The 25,247-nt window shown below is 38.9% G+C and overlaps 1 protein-coding gene across 3 annotated transcripts in view; it reads left to right on the top strand.

Annotated features, from left to right (window-relative positions):
• LOC110286342 (uncharacterized) overlaps positions 1-25,247 on the top strand; it is a 343,296-nt gene that overhangs the window by 296,930 nt on the left and 21,119 nt on the right. The window lies entirely within an intron of this gene.

The raw sequence follows: 25,247 nt of genomic DNA, 5'->3' as shown, positions 1-25,247 counted from the left end.
ATAAATCCCATGGAATTTAAAGTAGACAGTTCTTTTTAGTAGAGCTCAGAATAAAAGACTCACTGGAGATATAATTTGTGAATCATCTACAGTGAGAATAATATTTGAAGCCATAGGAATACATGATAACAATCTGAACAGTGGTTCTCAAGGTCAGAATATACTATAAATCTTATTTAAATACATATTCCTGGGGCCCATATCTAACTCATACAACTCAATCATTTAACAAGCTTCTGGGTAATGATGAGGATTTTGATGATTCTAGGAGTCTGAGAAACACTGACCTAGACAGGGAATGTAAGAAAGATAAGACTGAAAAGGGACCTCTGGATAATTAAATGTTTAATAGCTAAGTATAACCTGTAAAACATAAATTTCAGGAATATGGGCATAATTGCAATGATTTCAAAACATAATTATTTTATATACTCCTGAGATTGTGTAGCAGAGATGGTATTATGCCCTTAAGGAAAAAAAAATGTTACACTTTCTAACTTAGGGCTTTTTACAACTACAATTTATTTGCATTTATGATATTGGCCCTAGAAGTTAATATGTAAATATCTATAGATAGAAGCATGAGTGCTCATTTCCCCTATCCTAAGTTATCTAAAAATGTGCCTAAATTTACACAACAAATTATTTTAGTCAGAACTGTCTAATATTTATCTTACTGTGTGTTTTCAATGTAAAACTGAAAGCCAAATGCCTTTAGATACCTTATAGAATAGTTTCATTCAACATTCATCAGTAATCACAGTGGTTTTACTAGCATTTACAACTACAGAACAAATTATAGTCCATTATAGTTCTATGTACTATTGTTGGTGCTTTTGAAAATCTTGGGAGAATGGTTGACAGTAACTTCTTTTATTGAGGTGGTTGTTCAGCTGCCTTTTGCAGGTTGATATTGCTTTATATAATGAAGAAATATGTGTTATTTGATTACTTTTACATTAAATTGCTAGAATTTTTGAAAGACTGCACAATACAATTGACAAAACATTTCTTATTTATCTTCATTATTCTGCTGTCCATAAATTGACTATAGCTCTGTGCCACAAATTAGTTGAAAATTTATTATTCTTTCAAATATATCACCTTTAATCTTTGTGTATAGTAAACATCATGTCTACAGAAGTAGATGGATGCAATTTTACCACTGTAACAAAAAATTTTATGTAAATAAAATATGTGCTGCCAGACATTAATTCCAAATTAAAATAACCTTTTTGGTATTTTAAACTCCATCCTACAAATTTTAAGGTGAGTTGACTAACATTAACAATGAATCTTTCTCTATAGCAGGGACTATATTCATGTTTAATTAAAATTAAATTAAATTACCCTTAATTTCAAAGAGAATATTGCTAACATTTGTATTCAACATGCCGGAAGGAAGCGTTGTTCTTCCCTTAGTGAGTTTATTATATCCCAATCTCAATTTTAATTATGTGGAATTTAATACTGGTACATTGCTACTGTCTATAATTTATGCCTTAGAGACCCAAGCACAACTTTCTTATTGTCTGGAGGAAAAAATAACCTCCTTCTTGACAGCACTTAACTAATAACTTGTTATAAGAAGAAAATAAAATTCTAACGATTACCAGAGACGCTATGTGAGCTTTCCCAGAAAAAGGAATTTTAATTAGAATAGCTAGAATCCTTCTGACAAGGCACCAGAAATATACTTAAACAATAAGTGCATTTTATGCTGTCAAGATAGGAAGTACAGGAAGATTGGCATTTGGGAGGAAATAGGGAAGAAGGGCAGTGTTTAAGTATAACCATGCCTGTTGGCCTCTTCTCTTCCTGAAGAAGTTGTGGTGCTTCAAAAGAGTTAAATCCATTACATGTTCATTAAATGGCTTACAAAAGAGTTAAAATGCATCATTAGATACAAAATGACTAACAGGAACAAGTCTCAGACATTTTTGGCTGCTTAAATAACATCAAAACAATTCAGCTGTTTCAAAGCAAAAGTGTTTTAACCCTGACAATTAACATATGACTCATTCTCCTTACCTTTTAATGTTCAAGTGCAGTCTAAGGGAATGTATTCTATGGCATTCTCTCCATAAGAATTTTTTCTACCCTAGAAATGCTAGAAGTACTCTCTGATAAATCTTTGTTGGTTACATTTAAAATATTCAAATTACTATGTCATAATGTGCTGTAAGAACCCAGTAATCTTCATAAATTTTATTTAATGTAAAAATTTAATAAGTATAATTTATTGAGAAAGAAGGAATTAAAGCCAGCCCATAATTATTTTCATTTTCAGTATTTACTATTTTTCCTTCCAACTCATAGAATGCGATATTATTTAAGAAGTGAAAGAAAGGAGACATAAAATTGTTTCAATTAAGATGAATAAATACTTGCCTATATTGAAATATAATTGACTTCAAACATACACATGGAAAAAGAAAATTAAAACATTGAAAGTCATATATGGCTGAACCACCCTTAGCTCATCCTATCTCATCTGCTATCAGAAGCTAAGTAGGGAGGAGCCTTGATAGTACTTGGATGGGAAACAGTTTTAACAAATATATGCTACAACTATTTTTCCTTTTAACTAGTGAAAGAAATGACATACTTTGATAAGAGAAATAAATACTTTACAAAAATGCATTGAGTTCAAGAGATGACTAAAATGTCATCTAAATCAGTATAGTTTCACTGATTTAAGTTGTGATATAACATCTAATATCAAATAGTTTTTAATATGAATTTGATTTTGCATTTATGTGAAGTTATATTTTGGGTAATATTAGACACATAGACAAAAAGAGTAACCCTACATTAGTGTAATTTTTGTCTACCAACTAACTTCTAATACATACATATATATATATATATATATATACATGTATATATATAATTTAGATGACAAAAATATTTTAAGTGGTATGTTAACACACACCTATGATCTCCACACTTCTGCTCAGGCAGCGGGTTCTCAAAGGTACCTCAACTACATTGTGAAATCTTGTGTTAAAGTAATTATTTAAGAAATTAATAATCTATACTGAGTATAGAAAATAAATATATGTATTGTTGTAGTAACAAAATCCAGAAGTAAAGATCCATCAGTGGAGTTTTTCAACTTGATGGAAATAGTTGTCAATTTAAAATATAAAGTTGTGACTTTATGTTATACAATTGCAATGGTAACCAAAACCAAAACATCTTTGGAATATACAAAAGGAAGAAATACTTGTCACTGAATGTAACTATAACAAAGTGAATGGAATTCAGAGGAATGCAGGAAGAGAGGAACAAGACCCACAATACCATGAGCAAAATAAAACAAATGTCGATAGTGAGTCCTTCAACATCAGCAATTACATTTAAATGGAATACATTCTATAGTCAAAGGACATAGAGTCTCAATTTATCCTTTTTTATTTTTTTATTAGATATTTTCTTTATTTACATTTCAAATGTTATCCTCTTTCCTAGTTTCCCCTCTGAAAAACACCTATCCTCTCCCCTCTCCCCCTACTCACCAACCCATCCACTCCCATTCCTGGCCCTGGCATTCCCCTATACTGGGGCATAGAACCTTCAAAGGACCAAGGGTCTCTCCTCCCATTGATGACTGACTAGGCCATCCTCTGCTACATATACAGCAAGATCCATGAGTCCCACCATGTGTTTTCTTTAGTTGATGGTTTAGTTCCAAGAAGCTCTGGGGGTACTGGTTAGTTTATATTGATGTTCCTCCTATGGGGCTTCAGACCCCTTCAGCTCTTTGGGTACTTTCTCTAGCTCCTTCATTGGGGACCCTGTGCTCTATCTAATGGATGACTGTGAGCTCTGTATTAGTCAGGAACGGGTAGAGCTTCTCAGGAAACAGCTATATCAGGCTCCTGTCAGCAAGCCCTTATTAGAATCAACAATAATGTCTGGTTTTTGTGGTTGTTTATGGGATGGATCCCCAAGTGCAGCAGTCTCTGTATGGTCGTTCCTTCATACTCTGCTCTGAAATTTGTCTTGGTACCTCCTTCCATGGTTATTTTGTTCCCCCTTCTAAGAAGGATTCTGAGCTTTTGGGCTAATATCCACTTATTGGTGAGTGCATATCATGTGAGTTCTTTTGTGATTGGGTTATCTCACTTAGGATGATATCTTCCAGATCTGTCCATTTATCTAAGAATTTCATAAACTCATTGTTTTTAATAGCTGAGTAGTAGTCCATTGTGTAAATGTACCACATTTTCTGTATCCATTCCTCTGTTGAGGGACATAGCTTCTGGCTATTATAAATAAGGCTGCTATGAACATATAGTGGAGCATGTGTCCTTATTACATATTGGAGCATTTTCTGGGTATATGCCCAGGAGTGGTATTGCTGGATCTTCCCATAGAACTATGTCCAATTTTCTGAAGAACCACCAAACTGATTTCCAGAGTAGTTGTACCAGCTTGCAATCCCACCAGCAATGGAGGAGTGTTCCTCTTTCTCCACATTCTTCCCAGCATCTGCTGTCACCTGAGTTTTTTGATCTTAGCCATTCTGACTGGTGTGAGGTGAAATCTCAGTGTTGTTTTGATTTGCATTTTCCTGATTTAAACTGTATCATATAAGTGCACATAGAAAGTGAAAGGATGAAAAAAATTTCCCTTGAAAATGGAAACTGTATGTAGCACAGTGGTAGAAGATGGAAACTAATTGAAAGCACAAATGCCCAAATTTAATCAGGAAAAATATGGACTTTGAGTCAAGAGTTACTTTTAAAAAAATAAGGGCAAGGTGAATACATTTGTTGTCAGAATTGATGATCTGAAGCACATCTAGGGATCTACATGGTGAAAGGAACATGCTGACTCCCACATGCACAGGTCTTTCTCTGACCTCCACAAACAGACTATAGTACATATGATGTGCCTTGTGTCACATGTACTATACAAGCCTGAAAGCATGCACATACAAACAAATGCAAATACATAAAAAATAAACAGAAATACACATTCTTAAGTAATCATGAGAAATTGTCTAGGTTAGGTAGACCACTAAGCTAGTCATAAAATAATATTCAGTATATTTCTAAAGGATTAAAAATTTTTAAGTATCCTTCCTTAGCTAAAGGAAAGAAAAATAAAAGTCCTTACAATTAATTCAGAACCTTTAATTAATTTGATATAAAAACTCTCAACACATTAATTTCTACTATTAAAAAAATATGTCCATGTACCTTTTAAAACAAAGAGTAACAGAACTAAAACTTTGAAGTCAATATTATTTTAAATTTGACCCTCCATAAACCACTGAATGTTAATTCACTCACTGTTTTCATCTCAATAGAGGACCATAGCATTTGAGACCAAAAAGCCTAAAGAACAGTAAATTCATTCAGTACTCAAAAACAGTATTTCAATACCAAGGGGCCTCTCTTCCCAGTAATGGCCAAGGGGATTGCCAGGGCCAAGAAGCAGGAGTGGGTGGGTAGGGGAGCAGGTCGGGGGGGGGGGGGCGGTATACGGAACTTCCGGATAGCATTTGAAATTTGAAATGTATATATATAAAGAAAAATTCTAATAAAAATGTGCAAAAGAACAGTATTTCAAAGACCAGTAATGAAATTATAAACTGAAAATTCCAAATAGTGGCTATTATCCAATGAAGTACATACAAATATATCTGTCATGCAGAACTTTACAGATAACTCTTAGTAAAGACATCCTTACTACAACTAAAGTAAATATGGGTTTTCATTGTTCTTAAATCTGACTGAATTTACAAGTTCCCAATGAAGCAAAAAATTGCAGTATGTGATGTTTCATGATTGATAATTGCTTATTTGTTTTATATTAACTATCACCATGATACCTATGTAACTTGAGAGACAGACAAAAAAAAAAAGCAAGACTAGAAGTTCTATATAGACATTGTCTCAAGAGTAACCATGTATAAAAGACTGACAAACGTTTTTAAATTTATTTTTTATTAGATATTTTCTTTATATACATTTCAAATGCTATCCCGAAAGTTCCCTATACCCTCCCTCCACCTTGCTCCCCTACCCACCCACTCCTGCTTCTTGGCCCTTACATTCCCCTGTACATATAAAGTTTGCAATACTAAGGGGCCTCTCTTCCCAGTGGGCCTCTCATCCCAGATGGCCGACCAAGCCATCTTGTGCTACATATGCAGCTAGAGAAACGAGCTCTGGGGGATACTGGTTAGTTCATATTGTTGTTCCACCTATAGGGTTGAGGACCCCTTCAGCTCCTTGGGTACTTTCTCTAGCTTCTCCATTGGGGGCCCTGTGTTCCATCTTATAGATGACTGTGAGCATCCACTTCTGTATTTGCCAGGCACTGCCATACAAGACAGCTATTACAGGGTCCCTTCAGCAAAATCGTTCTGGCATATGCAATAGTGTCTGGGTTTGGTGGCTGATCAGCTATTAAAAACAATGGATTTATGAAATTCTTAGACAAATGGATGTATCTGAAGGATATCATCCTTAGTGAGGTAACCCAATCACAAAAGAAGTCATTAGATATGCACTCACTGATAAGTGGATATTAGCCCAGAAACATAGAACACCCAAGATACAATTTGCAAAACACAAGAAAATCAAGAAGAGGGAAGACCAATGGGTGGATACTTCATTCCTTCTTAGAATAGGGAACAAAATACCCATGAAAGGAGTTACAGAGATAAAGTTTGGAGCTAAGTCGAAAGGATGGACTATCCTGACAAACTTTTTTGATCGCAGATTTTAGGCTTCATATATTGAGAACTCTTTATACTCTTGTTCTCCAGTGAGTGTAAGTCAAATTCAACTTTATTTAAGTTCTGTCTGGTAGGAATAGAAGTTAGAAACATAATTGAATTGTTATTTCTTGTTTCTACGTTTCATGTTTGTTCAAAATAATACTTCAACTCTCAATTATTTTATGAAAAATAATCCACAAATATGTTGGGATTAAATATACTATAGAGCAACACATGAATCAAGAAGTCAAACAAGAAATTTTAAAAATACTTTAATAAAAATAAAGAATATAAAATATACCAAAAACTTATGAGATACAGCAAAAGCAGGGATAAGAAGGAAGTTATAACCATAAATATTGCCTTATTATGTTTTGTGATGCTATAATAAAACACATGTCCAAAAGCAACTTGGCAAAGCAAGTGTTTATTTGGCTTACATGTCCCCACCAATGACAAGAGAAATCAGAGTAGGAACTCAACTCTAGAACCTGGAGGCAGGAACTAGAATAGAAACCATAGAGAAATACTGCATACTGACTTGCTCCCCTTGGATGGCTCAGGGAGCTCTACTCCAGAACAACCAGCCTAGGAAACACCTCCTACATTATTCATTAGTGAACAAAATGCCCAATCGACCTGTGTGTGACTGGGTGTACTGGCTAGTTTTGTGTCAACTCGACACAGCTGGAGTTATCACAGAGAAAGGAGATTCAGTTGAGGAAATGCCTCCATGAGATCCAACTGTAAGGCATTTTCTCAATTAGTGATCAAGGGGGAAAGGCCCCTTGTGCGTGATACCATCTCTGGGCTATAGTCTTGGGTTCTATAAGAGAGCAGGCTGAGCAAGCCAGGGAAGGCAAGCCAATAAAGAACATCCCTCCATGGCCACTGCATCAGCTCCGGCTTTCTGACCTGCTTGGGTTCCAGTCCTGACTTCCTTTGGTCATGAACAGCAGTATGGAAGTGTAAGCCGAATAAACCCTTCCCTCCCCAACCTGGTTCTTGGTCATGATGTTTGTGCAGGAATATAAACCCTGACTAAGACACCGGGTCAATCATATGGAGTCATTTTCTGGATTAAGATTCCTTTCTCTCTAGTGACTCTCATTTGTGCCAAGTTGGAAAAAAAACAAAAATCAAACCCAGCCAACACAAATGAACACATACACAAACAAGAACGATCAAAAATTAACAACTAAAATTCACCCCTGTAAGAACAATGAAACAAACTAACCCTAAATCTAGAAGGAAAGGCATGGTCTTGATAAAACCAATTTTTTAAAAAAATTTTTAGGATATTTTCTTTATTTACATTTCAAATGTTATCCCCTTTCCCGGTTCCCCTCACCCCATCCTCCCTCTCCCTGCTTCTATGAGGATGCTCTTCTACCCATCTACCCACTCCTACCTCCTCGCCCTCAAATTCCCCTACATTGGGCCATCTAGCATTCTCAGGACCAAGGGCCTCTCCTCCCATTGATGTCCGACTAGGCCATCCTCTTCTTCATATGCAGCTGGAGCCATGAGTTCCACCATGTATACTCTTTGTTTGGTGGTTTAGTCCCTGGGAGCCATGGGGAGTCTGGTTAGTTGATATTGCTGTTCTTCTTATGGGATTGCAAACCCCTTCAGCTCCTTCAATCCTTTCTCTAACTTCTCCATTGTAGAACCAATCTTAATGAGTTCGGTTCCCAGTACCCACAAAGGGCAGCTTACAAACCCAGCCATAAAAGTACTAATACTGTAAAATTCTTAAATTAATTAAATTCACAAATACAGAAAATTGAACCATGGGAGCATACGTGTGAGACATTTAGTGGAGATACATTTAAGTTCTGCATGATTTAAAACTCCAGATACATATGTGTGTGTGTGTGTGTGTGTGTATGTGTGTGTATGTGTGTGTATGTGTGTATGTGTGTGTGTATATATATATGTATATATATATATATATATATATATATATATATACAGCAATATGAAAGTACTTACCACAATGAACTACATAGGAAAATCATTAAAATGATAAATTTTATTGTGGTTTCTTTAACCACAGCAGTGTGAAAAATACTCCATATAATTATGCCATATAAATACATTAAAATTATCCTAATTCAGTAGACACCAAAATTGCCTATAACAATATCTATTACCCATGATGACTCACAACACACATGGAATGGAAAAGAATTTTCTTAATTTGATAAAAATAGCCATAAATAAAATAGATTTAACATCAGAATTAATCTGAAATAAGTACTTCATTCTAAGGTCAGGAAGAAAGCTGAAGTGTCTATTCTTATTATACATTCAATATTATACTTGTGATTTTTATTCTGTATTGTCAACCAAGAAAGGTGAATAAGTGGGGGTATTTTTATTTACAGGTAACTTGATTATCTATATAGAAAAGTGATCCAAGTCATTTTGAAAGCAATGTGTAATAAATGAAATGACCAAGATTCTAGGATTTAAAAATCAATATACAAAAATTATTTGTATTTCTTTATTTCAACCACAAGCAATCAGAAATTAAAATTCTAAAATGCCATTTAAAATAGTATCCAAATATATTAAATACTTCAGTGATTCAACAAGAAGGCTCAGCAAATAAGGGTGCTTACTGCTAGACCTGAGTTTTATCCTCAATACCCACATGGTTGAAGGAAAGAACCAACTCATGCAAGTTGTCCTATCTATGTTATTAATTATACTATATTAAATTACAATATAATAAAATTTGATATCTACCATGACCTTTATATAAAAATAATAAAGGCAATGTTGTATTAATAGAGGAATGAGGATGTAACTCAGTTGGTTCGGTAATTGCTCAGTAATGCGTAAAGCACCTGGTTTGATACTCAGCACTATGTAAACCAGGCATGGTTGCTCTTGCCTCTAATGCCAGCACTTAGAGGCAAACACAGGAAGATCATGTCGAGTCATCTATAGAGCCTGTTTGAGGTCAGCTTGAGATACATGAGACCCTACAATACACATATACAAATGTAAACACACACAAGAAAAGAAGGAAGAGAAGGAAGAAGAGGGAGAAGGAAGAAGAAGGAGAAGGAGAAAAGAAAAAGGAGAGAGAGAGAAAGAGAAAGAAAGAAAAAGAAAGAGAGGAAGAAGAGAAGAGATAAATTATTGTAATAATGGGAAGAACAAATATATTCTAAGCAAGTTATTAGAATCACCATCCACAAATATACTGGCAAATTGAACCATTGAAATGAAATATCTTATTTTTGAGTGATAAAGAAAATTAAAATACAAAATACAGAAAAATATTTACAAACCCTGCATTTAAATATGGTATATCCAAAATATATAATGAATTTCAATAAGTGAATAGAAAATTTTTTAAATGTAAATGAAGAAAATATACAATAAAATACTTTAGAAAAAGAAAAATTATGAATAAAAATATTTGAATTGATACTTGGTTATCAAAGATATTTAGATAATAGATAATCATGAAAAATAATTTCCAACATTTTCACTCATTGTATCACTTATTAAAAATGGTCAAAATAAAATCGCTGACAGTACTGAACACTGTTGATAGTATAGAGTGACTAGAATATCCACCCATTTCTGCTAGAAATGGAAATGCTGCAAATTACATTAGGAAACAGATGTTACACATGTACTATACACATGGTCCCGTCATTCCAGCCTTATGCATTTGTCCCCCCAAAATAAAAGTATATATCTGTACAAAGGCTTGTAAAACTAAAGTCTGGTTATTATGATCTGTGAAAACTAGCTTTATCTTGACATAATATGCCTTAGGCAAAGTAAGAAAGTTCTTCTTGTGAAACTAAATACGTGTCTCAATAGGATACCACACTGAAAGATTACTTGTATGATTTTTTCCTTATTTTTTTACACTTGTTTGTTTGTTTTTTAGATTTATTTATTTTATTTATATGAGTACACTGTAGCTGTCTTCAGACATACAAGAGGGCATCAGATCCTATTACAGATGGTTGTGAGCAACCATGTGGTTGCTGAGAGCAGTTGGTGCTCTTAACCACTGAGCCATTTCTCCAGTCCTTTTCCTTATTCTTATTTTATTTGTTTGTTTATTTATTTATTCATTTAAATTACTTTATTTACATTCCAGTCAATTCCCCCTCTTAGTCCCCCCTCCCACAGTTCGTCCTTCCATTCCTCCTCCCCCTTGCCTCTGAGAGGGTGCTCTCTCTCCCCCACCAGGCCTTCCCCTTCCCTGATGCCTCAAGGCTCTCCAGGATTAAGTTCATCTCCCACTGAAGCCAGAACAGGTAGACCTCTGCTACATATATGCCAGAGGCTTTGGACCAGCCAGTATATGCTCCTGGTTGGTGGCTCTGTGGGGTCTAGTAAGCTGAGATTGACAATCTTCCTAAGGGGCCTCTCTCCCCTTAAGCTTCTTCAATCTTTCCCCTAATTCCTCTATAGGAGTCCCCAACTTTAGTCCAATGGTTGGGTGTAAGCATCTGCATCTGTCTCAGTCAGCTGGTGGTAGGGCCTCTCAAAGGACAACTATGACAGGCTTTTGTCTGTAAGTAATAGTGTTAGGCCTTGGTGCCCTCCCATGAGATGGAGCCCAAGTTGGGCTGATCATTGGACCACCTTTCCTTCAGTCTCTTCTCCATTTTTGTCCCTGTAGTTCTTTTAGATTGGAGCAGTTCTGAGTCAGAAATTTTGACTGTGAGTTAGTCACCCAGACCCTCCACTTGAGGCCCTATCTACTCTTCGAGTTCCCTCTCCCCAGTGTTGGGCATTTTGGCTAAGGTCACTCCCATTGAGTCCTTAGATTCTCTCACCCCCAGATCTTTGATACTTTCTACAGTGTCTCCCCACCTCTCACCACTGATGCTGCTTATCTCCTTTCATTCTCTTTGTCCCTCTGGGCTTTTCTTCAGCCTTCTCATACCTAATCCTGTTCCCCTTTCCCCTCCTCTCCCCTCTCCCATTCAGGTCCCTCTGTACCTCTGCCTTTCATGATTATTTCCTTTCCCCTTCTAAGTGGGGTTGAAACCCCACTTGGGCATTTCTGTTTGTTATACTTATGGTCTGTAGGTTGTATCCTAGGTATTCTGAGTTTTTTGGCTAATATCCATTTATGAGTGAGTACATACCATGCATGTCCTTTTGGGTCTGAGTTACCACACTTAGGATGATATTTTCTAGTTCCATCTATTTGCCTGCAAAATTCATGATGTCCTCATTTTTAATAACCGTACAGTATTACATTGTGTAAATGAACCACATTTTCTGTATCCATTCTTTGGTTGAGGTACATCTAGGTTGTTTCCAGCTTCTGGCTATTACAAATAAGGCTGCTGTGAACATAGTGCAGCACATACCTCTGTGGTATTGTGGAGCATCTTTTGGGTATATGCCCAAGAGTGGTATAGCTGTTTTTTTTCCTGTAGAAGTATTTCCATATTTCTGAGGAAATGCCAGACTGATTTCCAGAGTGGTTATACCAGCTTGCAATCCCACCAGCAATGGAGGAGTGTTCTTTCTCCACATCCTCTCCAGCATCTGCTGTCACCTGAATTTTTTATCTTAGCCATTCTGACTGGTGTGAGGTGGAATCTCAGGGTTGTTTTGATTTGCATTTCTCTGATCACTAAGGACTTTGAACATTTCTTTAGGTGCTTCTCGGCCATTCAAGATTCTTCTGTTGTGAATACTCTGTTTAGCTCTGTACCCCATTTTTAATTGGGCTATTTGGGTTTTTGGAGGTTGACTTTTTGAGTTCTTTATTTTGAATATTAGTCCTTTGTGGGATGTAGGGTTAGTGAAGATTTTTTTCCCAATTTGTAAGTTGCCAATTTGTCCTATTGACAGTGTCCTTTCCCTTACAGAAGTTTTCCAGTTTCATGAGGTCCATTTATCAATTGTTGATCTTAGAGCTTGGACCATTGTTGTTGTGTCCAGAAAATGTTTCCCCTGTGCCAATGAGTTTGAGGCTCTTTCCCACTTCCTCTTCTTGAGATTGACATTCTATTAGATACCTTGAGGTCCTTGATCCACTTGGACTTGAGGTTTGTGCGACGTGATAAATATGGATCTATTTTCATTCTCCTACATACAGACAGCCAGTTAGAGCAGCACCATTTATTGAGGACTAGAATTAGTGTTTGATAAATTACATCACTCAGCTTTAATAAATGCACACATTCACCCATAAAATTTTGGGTGCCTAGATGTAATAAGAGGACAAACATGATGAAGGCTATCCCTGTCATCAACAGGCTATGAGAGGATGAATATTTAAAAGAAAATAGTGAAGCAGTATAATATATGCTACAATAGAGATATGGACAGTTCTTCCTGGAGAGGACTTAAGTGAGGCAGCACTGAAATTTCGAATTTACCGTGAAGGAGATCCAAAGTTACTGAAAACGTTTAACCATCAACTATGGTAGTGATTGATTTATGTTTAAAGGAGATCATACTGTTTGATAGTATGGAAGACAGATTTAACAGAGGAAATTTGGCAGCATATGTCATCATTAAAAATATCTTAGGTGAGTGCCATGATTCATGTCCATAATCCCAGCACTCAGGAGACTCTGCCTAGTTCTAGCCACTAGGGAGAGTAAAGAAAAACATAGGAGTTTCTGATGAGGCCAGCCTGCACTATATAGGCAATTGAACAATATTCTGATTCAAATGTATGTAATTGGAGCCAGGTGGCAAATTATTCTATTCTACCTGAACTCAGCCACACTGAGGATGTAATACTGTTGGATATAGAAATGTATCTTCCATAGGACATGATCACAAACTGGATCTGGAATGCATGATGATTTTTTTCCTTTAGAGAATTCAAATAAAATTTACTTTCTTAGTATCCTACCCAGAAAAGTATTAGAATTGATGTCATCCAATCTTTGATAAAAGTTTCTATCTCATCCTCATCAAAAAAAGAAAAGTCTGGAAGTTTAATTAAAATTTTTTCAATACTATATATACATCTTATCTAAGCAACTACTAGCCTTTTAAATTTAATATTAACCACAATAATTTAAACAGCTCATTCAGAAGCACAGAAACTGTGTTCAACAGATCATATAACAAGAAATTTGGAGATGTTCCTTTCAGTGAGGATATCTTTATCTTAATAATGGAAGACAGATTCTGACATCAATTTCCTCTCCTTTGTAAAGTATTGTCAAAGCAGGACGCTCCTAAGTTATGTGGTTAGATATGTTAGATAATTAGATAAACAAAAGGAGATTTTCATAACTGAAGAATATCCAGGATAAGTGCAACTGTGACCTGATATATATAACTTAACAAAAATTACAAATTATTTTATTAAATTACAGTGCTTAATTCACCAAAATGAATTTATATAGCTAACATATGAACATATTTCATGGCAATTATTTGGCTTTACATTTCTACACATAAAATCAGAAAAGCCTCAGAAAGGGCATATGGTGTTGTGTAGCTGTGTTTCTATTGGAACAATAATTCCAAACAAATATAATTGTTTTCATAAAGAACAGCTAAAGCCCCTATATACAAGATAGAAATAGAGTTTATAAAATGAATGCAGATATATTATCTTTAAAATATCTCAAATCCAATTCTATAAATACTTTCTAAAAGTAATATATTCATAAGAATTAAGTGATCAATAAGTATCAAAAATGTTCTAACAGTTTATTATTATTATTACTTTTAATTTTGCAGTCCAGTTGTTACCCCATTCTGCTTGCCCATAGTTTCTCATCCCATTTCTCCTCCCCTGTCTCAAAGAGGATGTTCCCATCCCCCCAACTCTCCACCCCACCCGGTCTCCTCACTCCTTGGGGTCTCAAGTCTCTGAAAAGTTAAGTTAATTTTCTCTCACTGAGACCTGACTAGGCAGTCCTCTGCTGTATATGTGTCAGGGGCCTCAGACCAGCTTGTATATGCTGCCTGGTTGGTGGCTCAGTGTCTGAGATCTCAGGGGTCCTAGCTAGTTGAGACTTCTGGTCTTCCTATGGGGTTGCCTTCCTCCTCAGCTTCTTCCAGCCTTTCCCTAATTCAACCACAGCTGTCCACAAGTTCAGTCTCTTGGTTGGGCCTCTCAGAGGACAGCCATTCTAGGCTCCTGTCTGTAAGCACACCATAGCATCAGCAGTAGTGCCAGGCTTTGAAGTCCCCTTGAGATGGGCCAGTCACTGGACTTCCTTTCCCTTAGGCTCTTCTCCATTTTTGATCCTGCAGTTCTTTCAGACAGGAAAGAACAAAATTCTGGGTCAGAGTTTCGACTATGGGATGACAACCCCATCCCTCCACTTGATGTCCTGTCTTCCTGCTGGAGGTAGACTCTAGAAGTTCCCTCTCCCCAGTGTAGGGCATTTCATCTAAGGTCTCTCCCTTTGAGTCCTGAGAGTCTCTCACCTCCCAGGTCTCTGGTACATTCTAGAGGGTCCCCCCGACCCCCTATCTCTGGAGGTTGCCTGTTTCCATTCTTTCTGCTGGCCCTCAGAGCTTTACTCCTGTAGCCCGTCCCTCAATACCTGATCATGTTCCCCTTTCTCTCTCCCTATCCCCTCTCCCATCCAGGTTCCTCCTTTCCTCTGCCTCTTGTAATTACTTTCTTCTCCCTCCCAAGTAGGATTTGAAGCATCCTCATTTGGACCCTTCTGCTTGTTAACCTCCTTGAGCTCTGTGTATTGTATCCTGTGTAGTGTGTAATTTTTTTTTTTTTTGGCTAATATCCACATATTAGTGACTACATACTATGCATGTCCTTTTGGGTCTGAGTTACCTCACTCAGGATGATATTTTCTACTTCCATCCATTTGCTTGTAAAACTCAGGATGTCCTCATTCTTAATAGCTGAGTAGTATTCTACTATGTAAATGAACCACATTTTCTGTATCCATTGTTCTGTCATGAAACATCTGGGTTATTTCCATCTTCTGGCTAACACAGATAAGGCTGTTATGAACATAGTGGAGCACATGCCCCTGTGGTATGGTGGAGCATATTGTAGCTTCCAGTGTTTTGTTAAGGTAGAATCATTAATGTATTTTCTTTTCTAGCAGCCTACAAAAATAATACCTTCCGGCACTGTGAAATCTAGCTAACACATACAGAGTTACCTTGTCAGTTTGAGGTTGATATATCTAGACTAATGTAAAGATACCTAAAAATGAGTCTATACAATTTTGGCAGAGGCTGGCCAAGTGAGGGGTACTCCTGGATAAGATATATGATCTTTATTAGTCATGACCTAGAAGGTAGCATGAGTTTCACTGCCTAGCATCAGTTCTTCTCACCACCCCAAATTCCAGTAAGAGAAGACGGAGAGGCAGGCAAATACTGCACACTCTGTTTATGTTGCAGGTGAGCAGCCACTAGTTTTAAAGGTATTACTGTCAGTACCAAACTTAGCTCCAGTGGCATACTTTCTTATTAAGCTAATCTGGCAGAAGTCTGTTCCCTATGCTATTTTAAAAAAAGAAACAAGTAATATATAAAGTTTGACTCGAAACTTTTAAGAATTCATCTTTATCAACCCCAACACAAGTCTTACATTTATTTTCAGTTTTTGCTTATATTTAACAATGTTTAATAAAATCAGATTATTAAAGATCACTAAGTGTATCTGTAGAACACTTAATTTTTAAATTTTAAAAATCAATAATGCAAGAAAATGCTATCAGAAAATATAAAGAAATCCCATGGAGAATTGCAGTCTGCTTGAATCTCCTTGGGCATTGAAGGAAATTTTTCATGAAAATGTTACTGTATGTGGAAATTCATAATTCCATTAGAATGTGTATGTCAATGGATGGACACTCAGTTTAATGAACAAATTTCTACCATAATAGCATTTGATAACTTAATAAAAATATTGAAGCCGGGCGTGGTAGCACATGCCTTTAATCCCAGCACTTGACAGGCAGAGGCAGGTGGATTTCTGAGTTCGAGGCCAGCCTGTTCTACAGAGTGAGTTCCAGGACAGCCAGGGCTACACAGAAAAACCCTGTCTCGAAAAACCAAAAAAATAAAAATAAAAATATTGATTTTAATAGTTAGATATAGTAAAATTTAAAGTTTCTAAAAGTTTACATAACATATACTTAATCTCTTACTGCTTTCATACAGACTTAAAATAATTTATTTGGATGCAGCAATGATACTGAGATATTTTTAATAGATGTCAGAATTTTTCTGAGCCAGAAATATAAGGAAATACATAGAAAATTTAATTTGTATTATACATTCTTGCTTTTTTTACATGCTCAGATACTAGAATTTTTCTCCAACATATTTTAATATTTAAAATTATTTTTAAACATTATTTTGAAGTATAATTACATTTTTAAACATTAATTATTTTGAAATATAAATTTTAGCTTTTACAGCATCAATCGAGGAATGATAGGTTCACCAAAAATATGAAAATACCAATAAAAATATGAAGCAAATGAAATATGAGAATTTTGAATTTTGTCAGATACCAAGCTATAAAGCACAAAATTTATTTTTCCAAAATATTAAATCTAATCCTAACCAATGTTGTGTAATAAAACAGTCATGAAAATATTCTATACACTATCTTATATAGTAGTATATTATTTCCTGTGACAAAATACCTGTCAATAAACAACTTGTGTGAAGAGAAATTTATTTTGAATTATGGTATAAGAAGGGATAGAATCCATTATGGCAGAGTAAGCAAGGTAACCAGAAGGGAAGTGGTTGGTTTCACTGTTTTTGTAGTCAAGAAGCAGACAAGAAGTAGGTCTTGGCTATCAAATTTTAAGATGACCTTTAGTAATTCAGTTCTTCTGGAAAATCTCTATTTCCTAAAGGTTCTGAAACCTTTCAAAACAGCACCACTGTTTGGGTACCAAATGTTCAAGTATATTAGCCTATGGAGATACCTCACATTCAGATCAAAACTTCCCGCATCTAATCCCTATAGGCTGATGAGATCTTATAATGTGAAACATATTTGTTTCAACTTCAGAAGTCCCTGCGGCCTTTAAACAGTCACAACACTGTGTAAAATCTCAAAGATTCTTCTGAGACTTATGGTAATCTCTTAACTGTGATCTCTTATAAAGTCATATAAAAATAAGTTGCATGTTTCATCTTATAAAGTCACAGATGTCTCTATCTCAAAAAGGAAGAATGGGGACATAGCAAACAAAGATTTGACAAAAGAAAGACAGAAAACTCACAGGGTAATTATCAAATTGCAGAATACCATGTCCAGCATTTTGAGCTCATGATACATTCATCTGGACTCAAATGTGTTCCAGTAGCTGTGCCCCTCCAAATATGACACTGGAAGCACACATAGCTTCTAGTTAAGGTCAGCTTCACTCCATACCTGCAGCTTTCTTCAGCATGCATCATATGATCCTGGTATCTCTAGCATCCTGGGGTTTCTATTGGAACTTGGGTGTCACCCAGTGTCCTCGTTGCAGGGAATATGACCATATCATACAACTCCTAGCATCATGTCTTTCCATATCCTTGGTAACAGCCTTAATTACCCACTCATTCATATCTTTCATATCTGCAAAACTAGTAATTATAATGCTGTCGAATTCTACTGACAACTCATGATGTAGTCTAGCCCCTTGTAGTAGGCAATGTTGGCTGAACCTGAAAAAAAAATACTTGCACAAGCATTTATTTTTGAGCAAGAAACACCTTCAGTAGCATTCTCAATTCAAGCCCACTCCTTTCAAATGAATTTGCATTTTTATAAATTGGCAACTTGAATAGGTGAGGTATTGGTCACTTTTCTATTTCAGTACAGAGTACCATCCCTCCCTCCCTCTCTCCATGATCCTCCATCCCCCTCTCTATCTCTCCCACCGTGCCTATGCCTGTGAAATGGGGTCTCACTCTGTAGCTCTGGCTGGCCTGGAACTCACTATGTAGAACAGGGTGGCCTAGAACAGAGGTCCACCTACCTGTCTTTGGTTCTTGAGTTCAGGATTAAAGGCTTACACCACCATACTCTGCCTAGATTTCTCTTTATTGTGCCAATCAATGTAACAATTAAAATTACTTTCACTCCTGCCTTATCTGAAACTAAACTTATTCATATACCTTACCTCAGTAAATTGCATATATACTATTTTTTTTACTTTACTTGTTACCTTCACTCATAATAGATCTGGATAAACAATTGTCATGGCATAGCCTGAATGCTATCCTGTCTTGAAATTTACTCTGCCTAACAAATTAATTTATCATCTTACAGTGCACAAGCAGAATGAAGCCAGATAATTGGCCAAATGTAACAGGAATGTCGTCTGTCACAGTTTCTGATAGAGTCTTTATTCTTTCTGAAACCTCATGAGATGAGCCTCTGCTATCCATGTTTCTCCTGGTAGTCAGAACTCCTAAGTTATAGCTCAAGTTATGTTTACAGCATGTTAGGGATTAGGTAGCACAGAACTCCAAGTTCTTTTACATTCCTCCAACAGACCATTTCCAAAGGCCTACCACTCATATGATCAACTTTACCATGGCAACATCTGCATTCCTCAATGCCAAAATGTAGTATTGTTTTTCTCATTGCTGAGACCAAATATATATGCCAAGAAGCAACTAAAAAGAAGAAAGCTTTATTTTGGGAACAGTTTAAAAGTATATAGTCTATCATGGTTGAAAGGCATTGCAGGAAGAACGTGAATCTGGTCACATTGCACTCAGAGTCAGGAGTCAGAATAGACAAGGAGTGGAGCTTGGATATCACAAACCAAGGGCTATTCCAGAAACTCACTTTGTCAAGCCAATTTTTGCCTCCTGAAACTTCCAAAACAGTGCTGATGGCTGGGGGCTAAATGTTCAAATACATGATCCTATAGGATCATTTCATTTTCAAACGACAATATGTAGCCACTAGTCACAAATGTCAAATACTAGAAATTAAGAAAGGAAACAAGAATTCCAACTTGATCTTGTTTTCTATATACATGGGTCCATAAAATAACTTAAACTACTATTTTTTTATGTTAGCTAAAAAGTCTAATAAAATCTTGATATTAGGATATGTGTCTATAAAATATTAAAGAAATTTCTAGTCTCATTACTATAGATCACTGATTTAATAGGCCTGTGAAGAATATGTTTTATTTTTGTAAGGTATTAAATACTATTGTAGGACCCCCGAAGGGAGACCCTCACTCAAGTCTTAGGGATCACGAGCCCAGAAAGCCACAACAGTCAAGCTTGCTGTAAACACACGAGGTTTTAATGGCACACAAACCAGTATGCTGAGGTCGAGACCCATACACCACGCAGGGGTAGAGGAGTCTGACCATGACCCTATTTTCCAGCAGGCTTATAAAGGCAAAAAACACAACCTAGGGGGAGGATCAGAGAGGAAATAGGGGAAGTCTGGGGGTGGATATTTACTTCAAGGCACCTGGGACATTGAAACATTTTGTGGTTGTTTTTCCCAAAAGTTCTGGGGAATTAGGCCATCTGGCCGGGGGCGGGGGCCCATGTTCTCAGGGCAGTCATTATTTTATTTTTTTATTCTTCATTTCCCCACTTTTTCTTGTGAGTAGCTCTAATCTTAGAGTGACCCCTCTTCTTCTTTCGGCAAAGTCAGGTACTGTTGTCGGAGCACCATTACCTGTACAGCACTAACCCTGTCTTTTACAAAAGCCACTAACTTATTAAGAATGCAAGGTCCAAAAGTGAGCAAAAGCAAAAGGATGATTAGGGAACCGGCAAGAGTAGAAACAAGGGTGGTAAACCAAGGAGACTTATTAAACCAATTTTCAAACCAGCTCTGTCTATCTTCTCTTTCCTTCTGCCCTTGTCTAACCGGTCCCTGAGTTTAGACATAGAATCTTTAATTATTCCAGAATGGTCTACATAGAAGCAACACTCTTCCTTTAGGGCTGCACAAAGTCCTCCTTCTTTGAGGAAAATGAGGTCTAACCCTCTCCTATTTTGTAGTACTACCTCTGACAGGGAGTTCAAGGATTCTTCTAGTTTAGTTATGGACTGCTCTATGGCCCTCAGATCAGTGTCCATGGCAGTTGGCAATTCATCAAAGTATCAAGGGGTCTGAATTAAGGCGGTTGTACCTGTGCTAACCCCAGCCGCCACCCTTAGACTCAGGAGGACCACCAAGGTCATGGTAATGGGCTCTCGCTTATGGTGGACTCAATGGTCGAATTCATCGACAAAAGAGCTGTCATCATGGTACAGGAGTCTAGGGACAAGCTGAACTAGAATACAGTAATCTTTAGAAGTATTAAAAACAGAAGTAGATATGCAGGGAGTGAGACCAGTGTTGCAAGCCCACACTGTGTCTAAGGGGGGCACTAGGTACTGACCACTGTCGGAAAACTGGATATGTTGGGTCTAATTACAGAGGTGCTGTCTGCCATGTGGCACTTGACCCAAGCAAAGTCCACTCCCTGAGACAGCTGCCAGAGTCAGTTTTCTGTTTTCCCCCCAAGGGCATTGAGAATGGTCTGCAGTCTTATTATAGGTCCTCATTGGGCGATTCCCTCATAATAGGGGGGACTAGAGGCATAGCACAGCCAGCAAGACTGAGTAATGTTGGGATTAGTACGGTTGAGGACCAGGAATGCCCCTTGTACCAAGCTAAACAGGTGATTCTCGGTGTCTGAGGGCGAGGGAGTGGTTGGGGCTAGATCAAGAGAAGAAGTGTCATTAGGGCCACCTAAAGTAGGCCCAGGGAGGGTAGGTCTTGGAGGGGGTCTCTGAGGCCTTTTAACTAAGATGGGGTTAGGCCCCACTGACTGGGCTGGAGGACTTTTAATCTTCAGCCGAACCTTAAAAGTGAAATCAGGGTCCGTCCCTGTCACATAAAATCTTAGGCCCCACTGCCTCCCCTTTATCCCATCTTCTTTTGCCTCTTTTCCTTTCTGAGTAAAAGTGATGTTTAAAGAATCATGGCCCTTATTTCGTCTGGACACTACAATAAGATCCCAGCTAGAGGAAGGGTGCCAATAAGTGGTACCAGTGGTTTCACATCCCCACTGACTACAGAAGAAGCCCTCTGCTCCCCCACACTGGCGAGCCTCTTTTTTACTTTTTCTATCCCTGAGACAGACATAAAAGGGCTCCTGATGGCGCCCCCTTTGTTTAGACTCACTACTACAGCCTGGTATACCTGCAATGTACTGCCCCTGGGAACTTACCCCCTGGTTATATGACTGCTTCTGGTAGATTACCTCGCCCTGGGGCACCTTTTCATGTGACTCTTCAGGGATGTCCCAAGCGTCTAATCCAGCCATCAAGGCACAGATTTCAGGGAACAGAGGGGGCCATCATGTATAAGGGGGGGCTACCTTTGAAGTACTCCATACGGTATCTCCGGCTTGAGAGATGACTTCCCATGTCAGGGTCATGGAAGCATGAGGATTACTACCCAAGGTTGGGGCTACGGCGAAGGCGCAGCTTAAGAGGATTGTCAGTGGCTGCCACCGTCCAGTCACCCTCATCTTGGTTTGGTGCTTTCTTTACATGGGAGGCGTGGCTCCAGGCAGCAGTCCCATCTACCTTCACTGCCATGGAGGTAGTCAACAGCACCAGGTAAGGTCCTTTCCACCAGGGCTCAAGCGTGCTAGTGCGATGTCATCTGACCAAGACCGAGTCTCTGACCTGGAACCCGTGAGGCACTGCTATGGTCCCCAGTGTGTAGGCTTCTTTGATCTTGTTCCAGATCTGTGTTCTGACAACTTCTAAGGCCTTTAAGTGGGTAAATAGAGCAGAGGGTGAGGAAAGGTCAGTGTTGGGATCCAATATCCCACCTGACTCAGTTAAGGGGGGCGGTCCCCCATACAGAATCCCATAGGGGGTGAGGCTGAAACGTCCGGGAGTGTTTCGGACCCTGAGAAGCGCAAACGGAAGGAGAGTCACCCAGTCCCGACCGCCGGTCTCAATGGCTCATTTAGTAAGGGTCTCTTTTAGGGTCCTATTTATTCTCTCTACCTGTCCTGAGCTCTGGGGCCTGTAAGCACAATGTAATTTTCAATTAGTCCCCAGTTGTGTGGCCAATTCCTGACTTACCTGGGCAACAAATGCAGGCCCGTTGTCCAAGCCGATTACCTTGGGGATCCCAAACCGAGGCAGGATTTCTTCAAGGATCTTCTTGGCCACTATCTGAGCAGTTTCTGATTTGGTAGGAAAAGCTTCCAACCATCCTGAGAAGGTGTCTATGAAAACTAGGAGATACTTGTTACCATACTTTCCTGGTTTAATTTTAGTGAAGTCCACTTCCTAATAGACCCCCAGCCTATCTCCTCTTAGCCTCTTTCCAGGCTCCTTGAAAGGCTGAGTGGCATTGGTCAAGGTGCAAGCTTTGTATGACTTCACTACCTCTTCAGCTACTGAATTTAACCTTATCACATAAGTTTATCACTTCCAAGATGGGTTAGTTGGTGAATACGCCTCACATAGTCCTGTCCTTCTTTGGAGGGTGGAATAATCCGCCCATCTTTAGTCTTTGCCAGTCCATGATGACTAAACATTTAGGCTTTTCCCACCACTGTCATATCTTCAATCTTATCACAGTCCTTAAAGGGGTAGTTGAAACTAGGATCCGAGGCTTGAGGATCTGGCACGGTTTCAGTTACCAAGATTACTGCCCCTTGGGCTGCCTGCTTTGCCGTCTGATCAGCCATCTGATTTCCCCTTGAGATTGAGTACCCCCCCCCCCTTCTGGTGCCCAAGACAGTGGACGATGGCCACCTTTTTTAGTGTAGTAGATGTATGGCCTCTAAAAGGGCCAGTATTTCTTCCTTGTTTTTAATGTCCTTTCTTGTTGAAGTGAGCAGGCCCCTTTGCCTGTATATGGCCCCGTGGATGTGTGCAGTGGCAAAAGCATAGCGACTGTCAGGGTAAATGGTGTAAATGTTGATGGGCTTATCTTCTGCCATCTGGAGTGCTTGTGTTAGTGCTATGAGTTCCACCTTTTGAGCAGAGGTTCCTTACAGCAAACCGCTGGCCCAGACCACCCGTGTTCCATCCACCACTGCTGCTCCTGCTCTCCTTTTTCCTTCTACCACGAAGCTGCTACCATCCGTGTACCAGTTAGGTACACCTGGCCACGGTTGTTCGGTCAAGTCCCTTCTGACTCCAGTCTCTTTTGCCAAGATGTCAGCAGAGCAGTGTATTGGAGTGGAGGCCTCTCTTGTCGCAGAGTGGTGGGGGTAAGGGATCTGCATCACAGTCTTCTTTCCAGCTTCGGTGAGCCACCTTTTTCCTTCTCAGAGGGTGTATCCTAGGTAGGTCACCTCGGTGCAGCATAGCTGAGCTTTCTTGAGCTATTAATTTGGTTAGTAGATCCCTTCCGAGTAGGGGGGCTGGGCACTCAGGAATAACAAGGAAGGAATGAGAGTCTCTGTCCTCCTGGAGGTCTTCTTGCCCTGTTGCCCAGGTACCCTGACTGCCCTGTCTCTGACTTTCTTTTACCTACTACTGCAGCCAAAATCTCAGTCAAGTTTCTTTCCTGGCGGCGATCACACCGATTCTCTCTCTCTCTCTCTCTCTCTCTCTCTCTCTCTCTCTCTCTCTCTCTCTCTCTCTCTCTCTTATGATACACTTTCTCAGCCTCCTTTACTAGGTCCTGTAAGGTATAATCCTGAAGTCCCTCCAACCTCTGCAACTTTTTCTTAATACCAGAGGCAGACTGACCAATGAAAGTCATGGCTAGAGCCGCTTGCTGTCCCTCCGAGGAGGGATCAAACGGGGTATATCTCCTATAAGCCTCCCTCAGCTGTTCTAAGAAAACGGAGGGTGGCTCCACTGGACCCTAAAGAACCTCTCTTACCTTGGCCAAATTGGTGGGTCACCGTGCGGCCCCCTTGAGACCTGCCACTAGAGTCCGGAGGTAGACAGTGAGAGGCTCCCTACCTTCCGCAGTGTTGAAATCCCAGTTGGGGCGGGCCAAGGGAAAAGCTGCATCTACAAGGTTGGGGAGATTAGTGGAGGTCCTGTCTGGTCCCGGGACATTCTTTCTGGCTTCTAAAAGGATGCGTTCTCTCTCTTCTGTGGTAAAGAGGACCTGCAAGAGCTGCTGACAGTCATCCCACGTAGGTTGGTGGGAGAACATTAGGGACTCAAGGAGGCCACTGAGCCCAGACAGATTTTCTGAAAAGGAAGGGTGGTTAGTTTTTCAGTTGTAGAGGTTGGCCGAGGAGAACGGCCAGTACTGAAGAGGGGCAAGTTCGTTAGGGCCCGGGGGTGGCCCGCCAAAGTATGCTCAGAGCAGCAGAGCTGTCACCGAGGACAGCTCTGGGACGGCTCCATCTAGACTGCAGCGCCGGCGACTCTGGGTGCTGGCCCCAGGCCCACTATCACCAGCCCCTTTTGTAGGCTGGGGGGGGGGGCTCCGATGGAGGAAGAGGTTGAAGGGCAGGGGTAGGGTCAGGGGGTGGTTGGAGATCTAAAAGAGAGACCTCCTCAATTTCAGGATAAATATGTGGAGGGGCAGGCGGACCACTCGCCACAGCTGGGACTTTCGGTTTTGCCGCCA

Source organism: Mus caroli, unplaced genomic scaffold (genome assembly GCF_978045245.1).
Source record: "Mus caroli unplaced genomic scaffold, Mus_caroli_1 scaffold_5, whole genome shotgun sequence".
Taxonomy (NCBI): Eukaryota; Metazoa; Chordata; class Mammalia; order Rodentia; family Muridae; genus Mus; species Mus caroli.
Note: the sequence above shows the minus strand (reverse complement) of the source record. Positions and strands in the feature narration are given on the sequence as shown.